The sequence below is a fragment of the Oncorhynchus gorbuscha genome, linkage group LG13 (assembly GCF_021184085.1).
Source record: "Oncorhynchus gorbuscha isolate QuinsamMale2020 ecotype Even-year linkage group LG13, OgorEven_v1.0, whole genome shotgun sequence".
NCBI lineage: Eukaryota > Metazoa > Chordata > Actinopteri > Salmoniformes > Salmonidae > Oncorhynchus > Oncorhynchus gorbuscha.
Genome location: NC_060185.1, coordinates 36,965,026 through 36,988,336, shown reverse-complemented (window position 1 = coordinate 36,988,336; position 23,311 = coordinate 36,965,026). Strand labels below are relative to the sequence as shown.

The 23,311-nt window shown below is 44.4% G+C and overlaps 1 protein-coding gene across 2 annotated transcripts in view; it reads right to left on the bottom strand.

The window, feature by feature from the left end:
- Window positions 1-22,844, bottom strand: part of LOC123992819 (tripartite motif-containing protein 3-like) — a 51,593-nt gene extending 28,749 nt beyond the window's left edge. The window contains exon 1 of one of the 2 annotated variants that reach the window (XM_046294358.1): window positions 22,680-22,844. The gene's annotated coding sequence lies outside the window, so the exon portion shown is untranslated. Of the gene's footprint in view, window positions 1-777; window positions 1,245-22,679 lie in introns of those variants that run through there. The other variant, XM_046294359.1, reaches the window with a different exon arrangement.
- Window positions 22,845-23,311: the final 467 nt, after the last annotated feature.

The window sequence follows — 23,311 nt, the reverse complement described above, 5'->3', positions numbered from 1 at the left end:
TTGAAATTATATTTGTGTTGCAAAGATCTCAAAGCAGGTATTCATAGTCTGCATCTCAAATGGCACCCTATTCCATATACAGTGCACCAGGGCCCATAGGGCTCCAGTCACGAGTAGTGCACTATATAGGCACTATATAGTGAATAGAGTGTCATTTGGGACTCCGCATTACTGGGTGATACAACATGGAAGGTTACCAGGGATAGAAAGCGGTATGCTACAAAAGAACAAACTGGCCTTAAATCTGTGGGCCTTAAATCAGGCGTGATAAGAGAACAATGGCCACTGTCTAAAATAACGTATTCACTGAGTGCAGGAAATACTGTATCACAAACAGCCAATTTTGGAGTAAATGTTGTGTTAAAAAAGGACATATGGTAGCATGTGGTAATATTATGCTACACAGTTTCAGGCCATGCCTGTGAGTGACCTAGATAGAAACTAATCCAGGGAATGGAATACAGGGACAGAGGGAAACTCCCTGATATGTGAGAAACATACACACATAGATATCCTACAATTCACTAGAGTGGATGATGTCATAGACCTGCATTTTTAGTCATGTTGCTAAGACGCCAATTTCCACTCTAATGAATTATACAATCTCTAATCTCTATGCTTCAACCTTGTTTCTACAGAAATGTCCAGTGACTCACCCGTCACATCTTTACCCCCACAGCCCTAATGCAACTAATCCAGAGAATGAACGTGAATACAAGACTGTGTTAGTCCGCTGAGCTAACACAAGTCTTCCCTTAGAGAGAAACGTCCACTCACCTTTCACATTTTCACCACCACCACAGCCTGTAGTGGACTGTAGTCTGGACTCATCTTTCATGTGCTGGGCTTGACTGAGGCTTGGTCAGTAATCTCTCCGCAGAGACAAGTCAATTCAACTGATCTCTCAGTCTGACTTCTCTGCTCTGTCTTGTTCTGTTCTGTTCTGGTGGAGCAGCGGACCCGCAGACCGCTGGGCCTTGGAGCGTTCTTAAAGCTCTCCTGCTCTGCTCACAAACAGACCACAATGAATGCTGCGATTCCCTCCTTCTTTACCCCATCTTTCTGTTCTCCCTCCTGGCTGTCATTTTCTCTTTCTGGTGGTTATTTATTTACACACCAGACTGTGAGATTAGTCGCTTGGCACAGTAGACAAAGCAAAGAGCTCTTCTCTGTGTAGCTCTCCAGGCAGTTAGCTCCTCTCTCTGTTGTGTTGTTCTGGTGCTGAAAGAGGAAGGAGTAAAAAGAGGAAGCCTTAAAATGTCACTCCCCAAATTCCTCCCTGGTTCCTTCCCCTGTACCTCCTCCTGCCTGACTCCCAGCTGGCCTAGAGAGCTGAACAACAGTAGCTCTGAGAGGACCACCTGTCTGTATATCTGTCTCTCTCTCTCTCTCTCTCTCTGCATGCCTGTCTGTATATCTGTTTGTCTGTCTCTCTCTCTCTGCATGCCTGTCTGTCTGTCCATCTGTCTGTCTCTCTCTCTCTCTCTCTCTCTCTCTCTCTGCATGCCTGTCTGTATATCTGTCTGTCTGTCTCTCTTTCTTTCTGCATGCCTGTCTGTCCATCTGTCTGTCTGTCTGTCTGTCTGTCTGTCTGTCTGTCTGTCTGTCTGTCTGTCTGTCTGTCTGTCTGTCTGTCTGTCTGTCTGTCTGTCTCTCTCTCTCTCTCTCTCTGCATGCCTGTCTGTATATCTGTCTGTCTGTCTCTCTTTCTTTCGGCATGCCTGTCTGTCCGTCTGTCCGTGTGTCCCTCTCTCTCTCTCTCTCTCTCTCTCTCTCTCTCTCTGCATGCCTGTCTGTATATCTGTCTGTCTGTCTCTTTCTTTCTTTCGGCATGCCTGTCTGTCCGTCCGTCCGTCCGTCCGTCCGTCCCCCCCCCTCTCTCTCTCTCTCTCTCTCTCTCTCTCTCTCTCTCTCTCTCTCTCTCTCTCTCTCTCTCTCTCTCTCTCTCTCTCTCTCTCTCTCTCTCTCTCTCTCTCTCTCTCTCTCTCTCTCTCTCTCTCTCTCTCTCTCTCTCTCTCTCTCTCTCTCTCTCTCTCCCTCTCTCTGCATGCCTGTCTGTATATCTGTCTGTCTGTCTCTCTTTCTTTCGGCATGCCTGTCTGTCCGTCCGTCCCCCCCTCTCTCTCTCTCTCTCTCTCTCTCTCTCTCTGCATGCCTGTCCGTCCGTCCGTCCGTCCGTCTGTCTCTCTCTCTCTCTCTGCATGCCTGTCTGTCTGTCCATCTGTCTGTCTCTCTCAGCATCTCTCTCTCTCTCTCTCTCTCTCTCTCTCTCTCTCTCTCTCTCTCTCTCTCTCTCTCTCTCTCTCTCTCTCTCTCTCTCTCTCTCTCTCTCTCTCTCTCTCTCTCTCTCTCTCTCTCTCTCCATGCCTGTCCGTCCGTCCGTCTCTCTCTGCATGCCTGTCTGTCTGTCCATCTGTCTGTCTCTCTCTCTCTGCATGCCTGTCTGTCTGTCCATCTGTCTGTCTCTCTCTGCATGCCTGTCTGTCTGTCTCTCTCTGCATGCCTGTCTGAACGACAGATTTTTACCTTGTCAGCTCGGGGATTCTATCTTGCAACCTTACAGTTAACTAGTCCAACGCTCTAACCACCTGCCTTACATTGCACTCCACGAGGAGCCTGCCTGTTACACGAATGCAGTAAGAAGCCAAGGTGAGTTGCTAGCTAGTATTAAACTTATCTTATAAAAAAAACAATCAATCAATCATAATCACTAGTTAATAACTACACATGGTTGATGATATTACTAGTTTATCTAGCGTGTCCTGCGTTGCATATAATCAATGTCCAGTTGGAACATTATTGAAGATTTATGTTAAAATCATCCTAAAGATTGATTCTATACATCGTTTGACATGTTTCTACGAACTGTAACGGAACTTTTTGACTTTTCGTCTGGTGCTCGCGCCTCATGAATTTGGATTTGTGAAGTGAACGCGCAAACAAACGGAGGTATTTGGACATAAATTATGGACTTTATCGAACAAAACAAACATTTATTGTGGAACTGGGATTCCTGGGAATGCATTCTGATGAAGATCATCAAAGGTAAGTGAATATTTATAATGCTATTTCTGACTTGTGTTGACTCCACAACATGGCGGGTATCTGTATGGCTTGTTTTGTTGTCTGAGCGCTGTACTCGCTGTGATTTTTCCGTAAAGCTTTTATGAAATTGGACACAGCGGTTGCATTAAGGAGAAATTTATCTATAATTCCATGCATAACACTTGTATCTTTTATCAATGTTTATTATGAGTATTTCTGTAAATTGATTTGGCTCTCTGCAAAATCACTGGATGTTTTGGAAGCAAAACATTACTGAACATAACGAGCCAATGTAAACTGAGATTTTTGGATATAAATATTAACTTTATCGAACAAAACATACATGTGTAACATGAAGTCCTATGAGTGTCATCTGCTGAGGATCAAAGGTTAGTGATTCGTTTTCTCTCTCTTTCTGCTTTTTGTGACTCCTCTCTTTGGCTGGAAAATGGCTGTGTTTTTCTGTGACTAGGAGCTGACCTAACATAATCGCATGGTTTATACTTGTATGTTTGAGGAATTCTAATTATGAGATTTCTGTTGTTTGAATTTGGCGCCCTGCACTTTCACTGGCTGTTGTCATATCGATCCCGCTAACGGGATTTCAGCCGTAAGAAGTTAATGACCTAAGGCTCGTATTTCTGTGTGTTATAATGCTATAATTAAGTCTATGATTTGATAGAGCAGTCTGTTTATGACTTCAAGCCTATCAACTCCCGAGATTAGGCTGGTGTAACAGATGTGAAATGGCTTGCTAGCGGGGTGCGCGCTAATAGCTTTTCAAACGTCACTCGCTCTGAGACTTGGAGTGGTTGTTCCCCTTGCTCTGCAAGGGCTGCGGCTTTTGTGGAGCGATGGGTAACGCTGCTTTGAGGGTGGCTGTTGTCGATGTGTTCCTGGTTCGAGCCCAGGTAGGAGCGTGGAGAGGGACAGAAGCTATACTGTTACACTGGCAATACTAAAGTGCCTATAAGAACATCCAATAGTCAAAGGTTAATGAAATACAAATCGTATAGAGAGAAATAGTCCTATAATTCCTATAATAACTATAACCTAAAATGTCTTACCTGGGAATATTGAAGACTCATGTTAAAAGGAACCACCAGCTTTCATATGTTCTCATGTTCTGAGCAAGGAACTTAAATATTGCACTTTTACTTTCTTCTCCAACACTTTGTTTTTGCATTATTTAAACCAAATTCAACATGTTTCATTATTTATTTGAGGCTAAATGGATTTTATTGATGTATTATATTAAGTTAAAATAACTTCATTCAGTATTGTTGTAATTGTCAATATTACAAATAAATAAATAAATAAATAATAATTGCCTGATTAATCACTATTGGCTTTTTTGGTCCTCCAATAATCAGTATTGGCGTTGAAAAATCATAATCGGTCGTACTCTATATACACACAGAGAAAGAAAGAGGGAGTTAGCTTCTATACACACAGAGAGAAGCAGGGAGCTAGCTTTTATATACACAGAGAGAGAGAGAGAAAATCAGGGAGCAAGTTTCTATGCACAAAGAGAGAGAGAGAGAAGCAGGGAGCAAGCTTCTATACACAGAGAGAGAGAAGCAGGGAGCTAGCTTCTATACACACAGAGAGAGATAGAGAGAGAGAGAGAAGCAGGGAGCAAGCTTCTATACACAAAGAGGGAGAGAGAGAAAAACAGGGAGCAAGCAAGCTTCTATACACAGAGAGAGAGAGAGAGAAACAGGGAGCAAGCTTCTATACACACACACACAGAGAGAGAGAGAGAGAGAGAGAGAGAGAGAGAGAGAGAGAGAGAGAGAGAGAGAGAGAGAGAGAGAGAGAGAGAGAGAGAGAGAGAAGCATCTATACACACAGAGAGAGAGAGAAGCAGGGAGCTAGCATCTATACACAGAGATGGAGAGAGAGAAGCAGGGAGCAAGCTTCTACATACAGAACGAGAGAGAGAGAAGCAGGGAGCTAGCTTCTATACACAGAGAGAGGGAGAGAGAGAGAGAAGCAGGGTGCTAGCATCTATACACAGAGAGAGAGAGAGAAGCACGGAGCAAGCTTCTACACACAGAGAGAGAGAAGCAGGGAGCTAGCATCTATACACAGAGAGAGAGAGAGAGAGAGAGAGAGAGAGAGAGAGAGAGAGAGAGAGAGAGAGAGAGAGAGAGAGAGAGAGAGAGAGAAAAGAAAAGCAGGGAGCAAGCTTCTACACACAGAACGAGAGAGAGAGAAGCAGGGAGCTAGCTTCTATACACAGAGAGAGGGAGAGAGAAAGAGAAGCAGGGAGCTAGCATCTATACACAGAGAGAGAGAGAGAAGCACGGAGCAAGCTTCTACACACAGAGAGAGAGAAGCAGGGAGCTAGCATCTATACACAGAGAGAGGGAGAGAGAGAGAGAGAGAGAGAGAGAGAGAGAGAGAGAGAGAGAGAGAGAGAGAGAGAGAGAGAGAGAGGAGAGAGAGAGAGAGAGAGAGAGAGAGAGAGAGAGAGAGAGGGAGCATGCTTCTACAAAGAGAGAGAGAGAGAGAGAGAAGCAGGGAGCTAGCAACTATACACAGAGAGAGAGAGAGAGAGAGAGAGAGAGAGAGAGAGAGAGAGAGAAGCAGGGAGCTAGCATCTATACACAGAGAGAGAGAGAGAGAGAGAGAGAGAGAGAGAGAGAGAGAGAGAGAGAGAGAGAGAGAGAGAGAGAGAAGCAGGGAGCAAGCTTCTACACACAGAGAGAGAGAGAAAGCAGGGAGCTAGCAACTATACACAGAGAGAGAGAGAGAGAGAGAGAGAGAGAGAGAGAGAGAGAGAGAGAGAGAGAGAGAGAGAGAGAGAGAGAGAGAGAGAGAGAGAGAGAGAGAGAGAGAGAGAGAGAGAGAAAGAGGAAAAAGCAGGGCAAGCTTCTACACACAGAACGAGAGAGAGAGAAGCAGGGAGCTAGCTTCTATACACAGAGAGAGGGAGAGAGAAAGAGAAGCAGGGAGCTAGCATCTATACACAGAGAGAGAGAGAGAAGCACGGAGCAAGCTTCTACACACAGAGAGAGAGAAGCAGGGAGCTAGCATCTATACACAGAGAGGGGGAGAGAGAGAGAGAGAGAGAGAGAGAGAGAGAGAGAGAGAGAGAGAGAGAGAGAGAGAGAGAGAGAGGGGGAGAGAGAGAGAAGCAGGGAGCATGCTTCTACAAAGAGAGAGAGAGAGAGAGAGAAGCAGGGAGCTAGCAACTATACACAGAGAGAGAGAGAGAGAGAGAGAGAGAGAGAAGCAGGGAGCAAGCTTCTACACACAGAACGAGAGAGAGAGAAGCAGGGAGCTAGCTTCTATACACAGAGAGAGGGAGAGGGAGAGAGAAGCAGGGAGCTAGCTTCTATACACAGAGAGAGGGAGAGAGAGAGAGAAGCAGGGAGTTAGCATCTATACACAGAGAGAGAGAGAGAGAGAGAGAGAGAGAGAGAGAGAGAGAGAGAGAGAGAGAGAGAGAGAAGAGAGAAGCAGGGAGCAAGCATCTATACACAGAGAGAGAGAGAGAGAGAGAGAGAGAGAGAGAGAGAGAGAGAAGCAGGGAGCAAGCATCTATACACAGAGAGAGAGAGAGAGAGAGAGAGAGAGAGAGAGAGAAGCAGGGAGCAAGCATCTATACACAGAGAGAGAGAGAGAGAGAGAGAGAGAGAGAGAGAGAGAGAGAGAGAGAGAGAGAGAGAGAGAGAGAGAGAGGAGAGAGAGAGAGAAGCAGGGAGCAAGCTTCTATAAAGATTTATAAATCGGCCGATTATTCGGTATAGTCTTTTTTTTGGTCCTCCAATAATCGGTATCGGTGTTGAAAAATCATAATCGGTCGACCTCTAGCCTATACACTCTTGGAGAGTAGTAGATGAACTAGCTCTAGACACAGAAATACACAGGGAGCTCGCTTCTATAAAGAGAGATAAGAGTAGGGTGAGCTAGCCTGCTGTAGTCTCCCTCAGACCAATAGGCAGAGCATCCAGAGGCATCTGTCTCTGCTGCAGGGAGCAGCTCAAAACAATCACATTCCTTCTGCTTTCAGCACATATACAATGAGAGCACTGAGCTCTCCCTCCCTCCCCCTCCCATCTAAACCATCCCAGCAGCAGAAACAGTAGCAGTCGGATCTCAGCAACTTGCCTAGCACTATAAAGGGAATAGGGAGCCATTAGGGACACAAACCATATTAGATAATAACCACTTTTGTGCACTATGTAGGGAATAGGGTGCATTTGGTACACAACCATACAGTTGGAGTTGTTCTCAGCCAGCAGCAGAAGAAGCAGCAGGCTATGCTATAGGGTCCATTGTTTTTTCCTGCCCAGTGATTACAAGACCCTGTGACAGAATCTCTGCAGATCCCTTCCCTCTTCCCCCACACCCCCTCTCTCTCTTCCTCCCTCTGCGTCTCTCGTGCCATAGCCCCCTCCCTCTCTCCCTCTGTAGCCCTCTCCCTCTCTTCTCAGCAGCTGAATGATAGCAGCTGAACGGTGACATCAAAAGGGAGCATGCCAAGACAAACGCTTCAGGCTCCTCCCCTCTCTCTCTCTATTTGCTCTGTGTGTGTGCTGGCTAGTTGCTACACTAAACCTGCAGCAGCCTTCCCTCCTCTCTCTCCCTCTTTGCTCTGTGTGTGTGCTGGCGAGTTTCTACACTAAACCTGCAGCAGCCTTCCCTCCTCTCTCTCCCTCTTTGCTCTGTGTGTGTGCTGGCGAGTTTCTACACTAAACCTGCAGCAGCCTTCCCTCCTCTCTCTCTCCCTCTTTGCTCTGTGTGTGTGCTGGCTAGTTGCTACACTAAACCTGCAGCAGCCTTCCCTCCTCTCTCTCCCTCTTTGCTCTGTGTGTGTGCTGGCGAGTTTCTACACTAAACCTGCAGCAGCCTTCCCTCCTCTCTCTCTCCCTCTTTGCTCTGTGTGTGTGCTGGCTAGTTGCTACACTAAACCTGCAGCAGCCTTCCCTCCTCTCTCTCCCTCTTTGCTCTGTGTGTGTGCTGGCTAGTTATAATAATAATATATGCCATTTAGCAGACGCTTTTATCCAAAGCGACTTACAGTCATGTGTGCATACATTCTACGTATGGGTGGTCCCGGGGATCGAACCCACTACCCTGGCGTTACAAGCGCCATGCTCGCTACACTAAACCTGCAGCAGCCTTCCCTCCTCTCTCTCCCTCTTTGCTCTGTGTGTGTGCTGGCTAGATGCTACACTAAACCTGCAGCAGCCTTCCCCCCTCTCTCTCCCTCTTTGCTCTGTGTGTGTGCTGGCTAGTTGCTACACTAAACCTGCAGCAGCCTTCCCTCCTCTCTCTCCCTCTTTGCTCTGTGTGTGTGCTGGCTAGTTGCTACACTAAACCTGCAGCAGCCTTCCCTCCTCTCTCTCCCTCTTTGCTCTGTGTGTGTGCTGGCTAGTTGCTACACTAAACCTGCAGCAGCCTTCCCTCCTCTCTCTCCCTCTTTGCTCTGTGTGTGTGCTGGCTAGTTGCTACACTAAACCTGCAGCAGCCTTCCCTCCTCTCTCTCCCTCTTTGCTCTGTGTGTGTGCTGGCTAGTTGCACACTAAACCTGCAGCAGCCTTCCCTCCTCTCTCTCCCTCTTTGCTCTGTGTGTGTGCTGGCTAGTTGCTACATTAAACCTGCAGCAGCCTTCCCCCCTCTCTCTCCCTCTTTGCTCTGTGTGTGTGCTGGCTAGTTGCACACTAAACCTGCAGCAGCCTTCCCTCCTCTCTCTCCCTCTTTGCTCTGTGTGTGTGCTGGCTAGTTGCTACATTAAACCTGCAGCAGCCTTCCCCCCTCTCTCTCCCTCTTTGCTCTGTGTGTGTGCTGGCTAGTTGCTACACTAAACCTGCAGCAACCTTCCCTCCTCCATCTCTCTGTATGTTCACTAGTCGAAACGCTAGTCCTGCGGCAGTCTACCTCCCCTCCCTCCACATACCCGGCAGCCCCCTTCCAGTTCCTCCCACTCGCTTCGCCACAGAAAGAGGATCTGTCTTTAAAAAACAGTGTGTTCACCAGACAGCAGCTTTGTGCACTAATACACTCTGACAAGTCCGTGGAGAAAGGTTGAATGGCAGATATAACGGTGGGTGTGAAAGGGAGATTCTTAAGCCAAGGTTTACACAGAATTGTAACCTCACACAGAAAGGTGAATCGGTTTCAGCATGAAAGGGGTTTTTCAAACACGGTACAGTGTGTAACCCTCATTCATATAATAAAAATACCAACATGTGATTGACAGATGATACATGGAAAGAAAAGGAAAAACAACAGAAAGTGATTTTGTTCTTCTATGAAGACTCAGATTCCATCCCAAATGGCGCCCTATTCCAATTGTCATGTATTGCACTATGAAGGGAATAGGGAGCCATTAGGGACACATGTACCATATCAGATAATAACCACAGTCAGATCTGATCTTAATTCTGATTGATCCAGTGAGGAGTGATGCATGTCTACAGTAATTCTCATCTAAGAACCCTGTCATACTGTCCTTAATGTCAGCATGATGTCAGTATAGATTTGTGTGTGAGGGGTTCTAGTTATGCTTTGGAGCGGGAGGGGAGCCCCAAATGATTTTTGAGACCCAGACATACTTTCTATGTATGGTATCTCACCCACTCTCTCTCTCTTTCTCCACTAAGTGGCTTAACGGACTCCTGCAGTGCTGGGCTATGTCCACCGTCTGGATCGCAGCCTCTCAGACTCCACTGACACAATCCCAGACGCTCAGTAACTAACACGTCTAGTCACCTCTCATCTACAGTAAATTAAAGCTGCACCATAGAGGCCCCACATCCACACCCTAGCTGGCCAGGACATGGGCATTGGTAAAGGCTTTAGCATCTTGTCCAAGCCAGACTGGTCCCATGGGCAGGAGCCCAACTAGCGTGAAGCATGTACTGTACAAGTACCACCCCTTGGATAGAAAGCTAGTCTAAAGACAGGGCCTTACCTCCAACCCATCTCCTTAATGCAACATACCGAGCAAAGATGCATTTTTAGAGTCTTTGGTAACTCGACCCGGGACCAAACTCCCAACCTTCCTATCACAGGACGGAAACCACAGGGCCACTGAGTTGGTGTGTGAATAACCTATAAGATGTTACTAACCTCCTGTAAATATATACAGTAAAATCCCTATTCTAAATGCTGCAACATTTAGAAGGCGTTGTGAATACTAGTTGTCTGGTTGGATTCTCATTCCTCTCTAATGTCCCGTCATCATCAGACCGTTCTCTGCAGGACGTTGTTTAATCTGCTACCTCACGCTGCAGCTTTAGATTCACACAAAACACACAAAACATCCATTCTGTTTAATCAGCTACCTCACGCTGCAGCCTTAGATTCACACAAAACATCTATTCTGTTTAATCTGCTACCTCACGCTGCAGCCTTAGATTCACAGAAAACATCCATTCTGTTTAATCTGCTACCTCACGCTGCAGCCTTAGATTCACACAAAACATCCATTCTGTTTAATCTGCTACCTCACGCTGCAGCCTTAGATTCACACAAAACACACAAAGCATCCATTCTGTTTAATCTGCTACCTCACGCTGCAGCCTTAGATTCACACAAAACACACAAAGCATCCATTCTGTTTAATCTGCTACCTCACGCTTCAGCCTTAGATTCACACAAAACACACAAAACATCCATTCTGTTTAATCTGCCTGCAGGGATTTACTCCACAACACGTGTCCAAAATCTGTGATATTTGAAAAGACAAAATCTCCCTTGCAGGCTAATTTTGCAAATGTTCTACTAGCCCGGTCTTAAAAGTACTAGCCATAGGCTAGTTGAATTCCTCTCCCTGCATTCACCTCAGCCCTAACGCACACCACCACTGCCCTGTAACCACAGGGTTAGGAAGATCTACTCTGATGGCAAAAATGTCCATTTGTGGTATTACATTTACTTTTTTCATCATCCGAGTGACTCACCACTGTGTAAATATTTCAGGATGAAGAAGTGAATAATGGCCTACTGCTGTTTGCCTGACTAATGCATAGCAAATGATGTTATCCGTTGTAGACAGACATTTTCACAGAGCAGAAGACTCCACTTAAGAGTCTCTCTCTCTTTCCTCTAGGGAAGTCACAACTCCTGGTGTGGGCCTCAAATAACACCACAGTCCCTATCTCATGCACTACATTCTACCAAAGCCCCAGCGCACTACGTAGCCATACAGTAAAGATACTGTATAGTTTCTATACTGTCTGTACATCATAGGTCTGACAGAGCAGTCAGCTGGGAGGTGGGCTGCAGATGACAGTCTGCGTGACCTAATGTGGGATGTGTACTGTAGGTCTACAGTGCTCTCTAAGTGTGTTTAAATATAGACGCTGGTTTATGTTTCCAGCTACATCTGTTGCTGTGGGCATGTCATCATCCAGTAATCTAGATCACAACACTGTGAGAAAGACAGCAAGGCCGTCTGTTTCTCCTATTTGTCACTGGGAGTGATATGTCGGTGTCATCAAAAGGAAGAATGACAGCAGAGAGACTTGAGTAACAGTAGGTGGGCTACATTTGCTAAAGAGTAGAGTGCAGGGCTCCAGATAGCTAACCATGTACAAGTTATGGTAGAAATCAGGACACCCCCATCATTTGACAAACAAACAAGAATGCATCAATTTGGCAAGACACAGATATTTCAGCTTAACCACAATCTTTTAAACTAACTGTGTCGGTCTCCTGAAAAGCGATATACTGTAAAAAGCCAAAACAACTAGCCATACATTTGAACTCTCCACTCCCCACCCAGTGCCTTGGGGTCGTACCCTGACCCAGGTCAAGGTAGTGGAATGGGGATACATAGAGAGCACATCAAGCATATAGAATATCCAACATATGGTCATCAGTCACATTAGTAGACAGAATTGATGTATTGTACAGGCTATAAGGCTATAGGAAATACACAGGGAACACATATGCAAGACTAGTCTACAGCACTTGGGTCATGAATGGCTGAACACTAATTGAGTATTTGGATTCCTGTATTATTTAAAATCGCCCCTAGTTTACAGAGGTGGAGGACTGTTCTATAGTCCAATGTAGAGGCTGAAAATACGTCAACACAGCTGACCCCAAGTTTAAAGTACATGGATGCTCATGTTAAAGAGTACTTGGAAGGTACAGCTTATAGTCAAGAGTAACTCAAGCATGCTGGCCATTCATATTTCACCTCAGAGAAAAGGCCTTGTCTCTCAATCGACCCATTGATCATCATTCATACAGCAGACATACTGTAGCACACCGGCACAGCACCAAAGCAGAGTCCCCAATGGCACCATATTCCCTATATAATGCACTACTTTGACCAGAGCCCAAAAGCCCTGGTCAAAAGTAGTGCACTATACTGTAAGTGCAATGGACACAGACCTGGAATAAGAGCTTTACCAAAACAATATGGGACTTTAATTTTTGCACTTCAAAAATGTGTATGACTATAGCATTTTACTGAAATACTTTTTAGAGATAAAACTCCAAAAGCCAGTGTCCTCTCTCCAGTTATGGTGAAGAAACAACAATAACAGAGGAATTGAGTCTTATTAAAGCTAAGAGACAAGGATACACCAGCCATTTCTGTTTAGTGAGATAATTTGATTTATTTTTCAATTCAAAAAATAGATTGTTTGGTCTCTTTAAGTACTTTAACCTCTACAGGATCGGTGTCCCATTACGAGGATGGTTGAGCTAACGTGCGCTAATGTGAATAGCATGACGTTATAAGTAACAGCAAACTTTCCAGGATATAGACATGTCTTATATGGGCATAATTTACAGTAGCTACTACCGTGAAAAATACCATTCTATTGTTTGAGGAGAGTGCACAACAACAAAACACTTTTATCACCGCAACTGATTTGATACATTCACCTCTGAAGATAAATAATATACTTAGATCTTGCTCTGATTTGTCATCCTGAGGGTCCCAGAGATAAAATGTAGCATAGTTTTGTTTGATAAAATCATTTTTTAGATTCAAATTTAGGAACTGGGTTCTACAGTTTGAATCCCTGCTGTCTCTGGCTCCACACCCACCCCGCCCGGCCATCTAGATGTGTGAAAGTTAGTGTACAAGCTAATGATCCATAATGTATGACATTCCTGGGAGAGTGTAAACTTACAAAAATGATATGGTAATACAAATGTATGTTCTCTATAGTCATGTACTTGAAAATGTATCAATTGACCAATTCGGCACATTTGGGCAGACTTGATACAAAATATTGTTCAGTATTGCAATGCTTCACTGGATCAATCTGAAACTTTGCACACACACTGCTGTCATTTAGTGGCCAAAATTGGAATTGCACCTAAATTGCAATATTATATTATAGCCTTTCTCTTGCATTTCAAAGATGGAACAAAACGAAAACTAGAAAACGCATGTTATTTTGTTTGTATTATCTTTTACCAGATCTAGATGTGTTATATTCTCCTACATTAATTTCACATTTCCACAAACATTAAAGTGTTTCCTTTTTTTCTAATCTTTACAGGAAAATGCAACGGGCACAATTTGATGTGTAGAGACATTTCACTGCAGCTAATGTAGAAGGAACGCTGTGTTTGCAAATACTATGGCAAATCATATGTGAAGAATGCAACAAAGATGCAGAATAATCTGGCCAAGTGCATAAAGTTCCCTCAGCGCTCACAAGCAACTAGAGGTTGACCGATTAATTAAGGCCGATTTCAAGTTTTCATAACAATAGGTAATCGGCATTTTTGGATGGCGATTGCATTTCACTCCACGAGGAGACTGCTTGGCAGGCTGACCACCTGTTACGAGAGTGCAGCAAGGAGCCAAGGTAAGTTGCTAGCTAGCATTAAACTTATCTTATAAAAACAATCAGTCTTAACATAATCACTTGTTAACTACACATGGTTTATGATATTACTAGTTTAACTAGCATGTCCTGCAAATAATCAATGTTGTGCCTGTTAATTTATCATCGAATCACAGCCTACTTCGCCAAATGGGTGAGGATTTAACAAGCGCCTTTGCAAAAAAAGAATCGCTGTCGTTGCACCAATGTACCTAACCATGAACATCAATGCCTTTCTTAAAATCAATACACAAGTATATTTTTTTAAACCTGCATATTTAGTTAAAAGAAATCCATGTTAGCTGGCAATATTAACTTGGGAAATTGCGTCACTTCTCTTGCGTTCAGTGCAAGCAGAGTCAGGGTATATGCAGCCGGTTGGGTCATCTAGCTCGTTGCGAACTGTGTGAAGACCATTTCCTCCTAACAAAGACAGTAATTAATTTGCCAGAATTTTACATAAATTATGACATAACATTGAAGGTTGTGCAATGTAACAGCAATATTTAGACTTATGGATTCCACCCATTCGATAAAATACGGAACGGTTCTATATTTCACTGAAACGTTTTGTTTTGACCATATTAATGACCTAAGGCTCATATTTCTGTGAGTTTATTAAAGTAGAATTAAGTCTTTGATTTGATATTTGATAGAGCAGTCTGACTGAGTGGTGGAAGGCAGCAGCAGGCTCGTAAGCATTCATTCAAACAGCACTTTCCTGCGTTTGCCAGCAGCTCTTCGCAATGCTTGAAGCACAGCACTGTTTATGACTTCAAGCCTATCAACTCCAGAGATTAGGCTGGCAATACTATAGTGCCTATAAGAACATCCAATAGTCAAAAGGTATATGAAATACAACTTGTAATATGTGAATATTGAAGACTCATGTTAAAAGGAACCACCAGTTCCAGTTCCTTTTCTCATGTTCTGAGCAAGGAACTTAAACGTTAGCTTTTTTAAATGGCACATATTGGACTTTTACTTTCTTCTCCACCACTGTGTTTTTGCATTATTTAAACCAAATTGCACATTTAATTATTTATTTGAGACTAAATAGATTTTTATTTATGTATTATATTTAGTTAAAATAAAAAAAGTGTTCATTCAGTATTGCTGTAATTGTCCTTATTACAAATATATATATGCAACTCGTTCACTTCTGATGCTCACAGGCAATGTGTATTGGAAGAGATTTCTGAATGTTCTTCGCCCAGCATACACCCCTCCAACCAGACATGCTTTATCTACTAATTTGCTGGATGCAGAGACCAAGTGAAGGTCAAGCAAATCATAGAGACAGCAGACTGTTTTGCAATCAGCTCTAATGGGTGGTCGAATGTTCATGGGCAAGGAATAATTAACTTCATCATCTCCACCCCTCAGCCAGTATTCTACAACAGCACAGACAAGGGACAACAGACACACCATTCTCTACATTGCAAATGAGCTGAAGGCAGTCAATGACCTTGGACCACAGAAGGTATTTGCACTGGTGACATACAATGCTTGGTCTAAAGTAAGAGTCCTACCCTCACATCACACCCATTGCCAGTGCAGCTCATATGATGTCATCACTACTGTGTCTCGCCACCTTGGCGTGGATGAGGGCAAGTTTCTTGGCAGTCTGGCGTAGTACACTTCCAAACAAGGGCTTTGGGATGGAGATGCAATATGGCAGTCGTGCCAACATATCTCATCAGCCACCTGGTGGAAGGGGCTTTGTGGATCTGAGGCTCTTTCCACTGTTTCCTCCATCATCCTCCAAGTTCCACCAACATCAGCCACCTCAGAGCGCAACTGGTCCTTGTTTGGGAACACACACACCAAAGCACGCAACTAAGGCTGACCAATACAAGGGTTGAAGAATTGGTGGCCATCCGGGCAAATTTGAGGCTTTTGAGCCTGACAATGAGCCATCCTCAACAAAGTTGGAAAGTGACAGTGAAGATGAGGCCTCAGAGTCAGATGTTCAAATGGAGGACATTGAGGAGGTCCAGGGAGAAGACATGGAAGCCTGAGAGGAAGACAACCAAAGCTTTAGTTTCTAGACCATAATTTTATGTATGTTGAAAACATTTTTTGGGAATCATTCAATGTTCCCTTTCTTTTGTTGTTCAGTAAAATCATCCGATGTGAATTTAATTAAAGTTAAATTTGTAACTAAATAGTTTTTTAAAATTTCTATTGGAAGAATTGAATCATTTGCAATTATGTCTACTTATGATAAGGTAAACGGTTTATGTTTCTATCTACATATGATATGGTACATATATCCAATGCAAAAAACATCTACATTTTAAAATGGTATTCATATTAATTTGCATCTATTTCCGTTAATTCCCACGGAAAGTTTCCACCTCTGAATAACAGTACTCAGCACAATAGCAGCTCATTAGGATACATACACCTATGTATGTGGTATATTAAAAAGAGGACACCGCCTACACACACACCGCAAGCATCAATAAACACACACACCTTGCACTGCAGATCTCAAAAAGGCCCGCCCGCCCACACACACACACACACACACACACACACACACACACACACACACACACACACACACACACACACACACACACACACACACACACACACACACACACACACACACACACACACACACACCTGTCAAGCCAAGCTGCCTATATAGGCCCACTGGGATTTCTAAGACTACACCAATGCTGAATGCATGGCCAACATAGGCGCAAAATCGATCCAAGGTGGTCAGATGATGAGGCTAAATGCTGCTTTTCACTGAGACTCATCCAATCAGACCAATGCTGAACCACTGTAGATACTGATTCTGAGGACTGCCATTCATACTGTTATGCATTGCAGGACTATTCTGCTGTGGATGATCACAAACCTACATCTGAAAACTATTGTTACATCTCATTAATGGGAACGTTATGCCTGTGCATTCCTGCCTGGAGACTAGAGAAAGTGAAATGTGTTGATACTAATAGTGGTACGGGTCAAATACAGTTAGGAAGAATGAGTCCTACTGGCTGCCCTCAGAGTGATTAAGACTCAATCTAATAACATTCCAACAAATCACATCAAGTCAAACCAAATGTTTTAGTGTATTGTAAACCAATCAACTCACTTCACAGTAAAATGAACACAGCTGTTCCTGTGGCTTACAGACTTATAGAGTGACAAGGGGACCAATGCTATTCTTCCCAGTTTGTAGTGGTCAAATTTAGGGATGCACCGATATGACATTTTTGGCCAATACCGATATCCGATATTTTCCTTGCAAAAAAATAATACAATTTTAGCGGAATTTTAAGCACTCTAGTACAGTTAAATAGTTGAAACACACACACAAAAAAAGTTATTTTGTAGGCATTTGCATTTGTCCCCATTATCAGTAAAACATAATCAATATCTATTTATTTCACTTACTTGCTGTGTTGGTTCGTTCATTTGTTCAGTCTCAACCAGGATTTCATCATACATGTCAAGCAGTGAAGTTTCAGCTCTGTCTGTCCGTGACCTCTCTTCCTCCGTGCGCACTATCACTGTGTCTGTTTCCATCTTGTCCAGCTGCGTCTGTAACATTTCATGTAAACCCTGCTTCTTGTCTACATCGAAGTAGCGGTTATTGTACCTAGCATCCAGCATGGTGGCGACACAGTAAAGCGACTCAGAGAGAATTCCACTGATTCACTTGTTCACAGCCTAGAGTACTTTTGAAAGTTTTAACCCCACGGTCTGTCGTCAGTTTTGTTGAGCAGGCGTTTCAATGCTGTGACAGAGGGTATCACGTCTGCTGCAGAAGCAGTTGATTCTCCAGTCAGTTGTTCAAATGGCGCTAGGAGTGTGTTCATGTTTCCAAGTTTCAAACATGTCCTGAAATGCCATTTAGATGGCAGCAGCAGCCGTATGAGAGGGCAATTAATTCCATTATCTTGGAGTTAATGGAGTTCGCCTTTGAGTTGTCTCGCTGAAATGATCTTACTCTCTCAGATGACTGCTGGACTTGAACTTGTTTAGTTTTTGGAAGTGTGCGCGTAGTATTTTTCTGCTTTTGTTCTGTGTAGCACTGTACTTTTCGTGGCGTCATTGTCGTCTACCTACATTATATAGGTACGCACGTCATCTACCTACATTATATAGGTACGCACGTCATCTACCTACATTATATAGGTACGCACGTCATCTACCTACATTATATAGGTACGCACGTCATCTACCTACATTATATAGGTACGCACGTCATCTACCTACATTATATAGGTACGCACCTCATCTACCTACATTATATAGGTACGCACGTCATCTACCTATATTATATAGGTACGCACCTCATCTACCTATATTATATAGCTACGCACGTCATCTACCTACATTATATAGGTACGCACCTCATCTACCTACATTATATATAGGTACGCACGTCAGCTTTGACATCGGCGTCAAACTAGACATCGGGCCGATTCCGATATTGCCACCATGCTTCACCATAAGGATTTTCCCAGGTTTCCTCCAGATGTGACGCTTGGCATTTCGGCCAAAGGGATCAATCTCGGTTTCATCAGACCAGAGAATCTTGTTTCTCATGGTCTAAGAGTCCTTAGGCGCCTTTTGGCAAACTCTAAGCGGGCAGTCATGTGCCTTTTACTGAAGAGTGGCTTCCTTCTGGCTACTCTACCATAAAGGCCTGATTGGTGGAGTGCTGCAGAGATGGTTATCCTTCTGGAAGGTTCTCCCATCTCCACAGAGGAACTCTATCATTTCTTGGTCATCTCCCTGACCAAGGCCCTTCTCCCCTGATTGCTCAGTTTGGCCGGGCGACCAGCTCTAGGAAGAGTCTTGGTGGTTCCAAACTTCTTCCATTTAAGAATGATGGAGGCTGTCACGCATCGTTCTTAGTATTTTGTGTTTTCTTTCTTTATTTGGTCAGGCCAGGCTGTGACTTGGGTTAGGTATTGTGGTGTGTTTTTTGTCTTAGGGGTTTGTGGGGTGCCTACGTAGTCTATGGCTGCCTGAGGCGGTTCTCAATCAGAGTCAGGTGATTATCGTTGTCTCTGATTGGGAACCATATTTAGGCAGCCATATTCTTTCTGTGAGTGTTTCGTGGGTGATTGTGCCTGTCTTTGTGTTTGCACCAGATAGGGCTGTTTCGGTTTTCGTTATTTCATTTAGTTATTTTTGTAGTTTCTGTTTGTATAGTTTTTCCTTTATTAAAATATATCATCAATCATCATCACGCTGCATTTTGGTCCGATCCTTGTTCTACCTCTTCATCAGATGTCCTTCTGTAGCTCAGTCGGTAGAGCATGGCGCTTGTAACGCCAGGTTAGTGGGTTCGATTCCCGGGACCACCCATACGTAGAATGTATGCACACATGACTGTAAGTTGCTTTGGATAAAAGCGTCTGCTAAATGGCATATATTAGGAGGAGATATGTCACGCCTTGGTCTTAATATTTTGTGTTTTCGTTATATATTTGGTCAGGCCAGGGTGTGACATGGGTTTATTTTGTTGTGTTTCGTATTGGGGTTTTGTAGGCATTGGGATTGCGGCTGAGTCGGGGTGTCTAGCATAGGCTTGGCTGCCTGAGGCGGTTCTCAATCAGAGTCAGGTGATTCTCGTTGTCTCTGATTGGGAACCATATTTGGATAGCCTAGGCTTCACTGTGTGTTTTGTGGGTGATTGTTCCTGTCTCTGTGTTTGTTGTCACAAGATATGCTGTATAGGTTTTCGCGTTTCGTTTGTTGTTTTGTATATTTTGTTATTTCATGTATCGTTCATCATTTTTATTAAAGAACATGAGTAACCACCACGCCGCATATTGGTCCGACTCTCTTTCAACAGACGAACGCCGTTACAGAATCACCCACCCCACCCGGTCCAAGTGGCGTGGTAACAGGCAACAGCGACAGCAGGAGCAGAGATCACAGGACTTCTGGACTTGGGAGGAGATATTGGAAGGAAAAGGACCCTGGGCTCAGCCTGGTGAATATCGACGCCCCAAAGAAGAACTGGAGGCGGCAAAAGCGGAGAGGAGCCGACGTTACGAGGGAACACGGTTGGCAAGGAAACCCGAAAGTCAGCCCCAAAAATGTTTTGGGGGGAGGCTCAGGGAGAGTGTGGCAGAGTCAGGGTTCAGACCTGAGCCAACTCCCCCTGTTTACTGTAAGGAGCCATGGATGTTATCGGAGCTATTATTATTATTATTATATTATATTACTATCGGCGAAGCTGAGGGCTGAGTCTGAGAGGGTCGAGGAGTTATTGGACAGAATGGAGGAGAGTGAACAGATGGGAGATGAGGAGACACTCGAGGAGTTGTTAATGGAATTGGAGGAGAGTGAAGAGAGAGAGCAGTTGATTTGGCGTAGTATGCAAGATAGTCGCCCGACGGAGCGTGTCGGGGATTTGATGGCACCTGGGTCAGCGCTCCATACTCGTCCTGAGGTGCGTGTTAGTCGGCTGGTGAAAATTGTGCCAGCCTCACGCACTAGGCCTCCTGTGTACCTACCTAGCCTCGCACGTCCTGTGCCAGCCCTGCTCTCAGGCTCTCCAGTACACCTGCCCCTCAGTCCCGAGCTTCCCCTCAGTCCCGAGCTTCCCCTCAGTCCCGAGCTACCCCTCAGTCCCGAGCTGCCCCTCATTCCCGAGCTGCCCCTCAGTCACGAGCTGCCCCTCATTCACGAGCTGCCCCTCAGTCACGAGCTGCCCCTCAGTCACGAGCTGCCCCTCAGTCCAGTGGGGTTCTGGGTGAGGACTATTAGGCCATGGTCGGCGGCATGTTTTGTGTTTTCTTTATTTATTTGGTCAGGCCAGGGTGTGACATGGGTTATTATGGTGTGTTTTTTGTCTTAGGGGTTTGTGGGGTGTCTACGTAGTCTATGGCTGCCTGAGGCGGTTCTCAATAAGAGTCAGGTGATTATCGTTGTCTCTGATTGGGAACCATATTTAGGCAGCCATATTCTTTCTGTGAGTGTTTCGTGGGTGATTGTTCCTGTCTTTGTGTTTGCACCAGATAGGGCTGTTTCGGTTTTCGTTATTTCATTTCGTTATTTTTGTAGTTTCTGTTTGTATAGTTTTTCCTTTATTAAAATATATCATGAATCATCATCACGCTGCATTTTGGTCCGATCCTTGTTCTACCTCTTCATCAGAGGAGGAGATAGAAGAGAACCGTTACAGAGGCCACTGTGGGGGACGGGGGTTGAACTAGGATTCCAAACAAGATTCCAGACTCTCTCTCTCTCTCTTCTACAAACCCACAGCATTCACAGTCACAATGCACTATTGTCTATTAATCTCCCATAAAGCAGCATGGAATTACAGCAAAGACTCATACTAATGACATTATTAACACAGCACAGCACAATTATGCATTAGTACACAGTATTACATTATAAAACTACAGTAATAGTGTAATATTAATAGTGTAGTAGTAGTAGGGACAGCATCCTGTAACCAGTCAGACCATGCTTAGCTTTAGACCATGCCTAAGGGTTGCATGTCTGACTGAGGGTTGCAGTCAGGTCTTATTAACGGTGGGCGCTGACTACAGCGAACAGCCTGTGTCATGGCTGCTGATGTCTGTCTGATCTTACGCATGCAGGGCTGCTTACTCTGAGCAAGACCAGGGCTGTGGGCAGCTCCCCTACACACTGACCTGAGAACAGTTGTTAGCTGTGTTCAGTGCCCTAATAGTGCACACTGTAATATATTAACAGTTCTGGGAACCGCTGTTCGCTGTAGTCAGCTCCCACCGTTAATAAGACCTGACTGCAACCCTCAGTCAGACATGCAACCCTTAGGCAGTAGGAACAGCATCAAACACAGTCTACCCAGTAGTCAAACATGCACGGCATCCAAAGTAGTCTTCTACAACCCAACATAACCTAGCACTGCAACAAACTTAAACACATCTCACTAAGAAAGGCAATCAACATTGTGGAACACCACTGGACATCTATAATGTTTGATGCAGGATAGGGGAGGTACCAAGACATCCAACCCTGTGACAATACAATGCCAAATGATGAGCCATAGAATGACTTGAACATAGATCTAACCTGCTGATTCGCATGTTCCTGTCTGACAGTATGAGATTACAGTGCCATTACCTAACATTACCTAACACTGAAACCACAGAACATCATTCATTACCTTACATAACACCAAAACACAACATAACATTATTGCCTAACACTGAAACATAACATTATCTAACATACACTCTGTCCCCATAGAAGAACCCTTTAGGGTTCCATGTATAACCTTCTGTGTAAGGGGTTTCTACCTGGAACCAAAGGGAGTTCAACCTGGAACCAAAAAGGGTTCTTCAAAGTGTTCTCCTATGGGGACAGCTGAAGAACCATTTTAGTACCTTCTTTTCCTAAGAGCTTAACATTTAAACATAACAAACATATATAGACATATATGATCAATTCTCCAAAATACTGTAACCTCTTCCAGCCACAAGCCCTGCCCATAGACTGCAGTATAGATGCCCACCTGCCACAGAGAAGAGCAAGCAGCCAGGAACCAAAATGGAGAAGTGTATGTGTGTGTGTGTGTGTGTGCCACCCCCCCCCCTGTTATGAATAGAAGAGCCGGAGAAGCCTAGTGAACAGTAACCACTGCTGTTCCTGTTCTGAGATTCATTGAACTGAGGCAGATGCCAGACGAGATACTGTAATCAATTATTCAAACGCTTCCTTGCATCCATATGTAGCGAAAAATCCTGGACATGGCACTGCACTGCACTACGGTTGGCTGGGGAGAAAGCCCAGAAAGACAGACAGCGAGAGAGAGAGGCTGAATGGGAGGATTGTACTCACATGAATTTCCAGGCAGCCTTAGAGAGAAGTGTCAGCATCCAAGTCCACACAGAGAGCTGTCCATTGTCTAAGTCCTACTTTGTTAAAACAGAATCCACAGAGAGAACGGTGAGAAAGGAATAAATGGGCAGGGTCTGCTGTGTTTGGGAAGAGAAGGAGAGAGAGACCCGGAGACGAAGGAGAAGAGAAAGGAAGGGGGGAGAGGCGGGACCCATACAAAGACTGTTTGAGGATTGGCTAGAGAGCAGTGGGAGGAGTTTAGTTGTCCAATGATATATATCGTATGTAAATGAGATATAAATGATGTAGAGCATCCTCAGAATGTGATGGAGGGATACAGACTGTCTACTGCAATAGGATGTGACCTTTTTTAACCACGCCCCCTGCCCATAATAGGACAAAGGTCGCTTTTCACTGCTTCCTCTGGTCTGAATCAGGATGCTATTTAAGACATAAGGAACACATAGAGACACTGTAGAGAAGACAATGGCCAAGCCCTAATAACTGTATTTACCATGAATAAATGTAGCCTACCCATTGAGCAACTGATGAGGGGTGATCTTTATAGAAAACAACTCGGACTAGGATTCCAAACAAGATTCCTATTAATAGATCTAGGGGTTGGATAAACC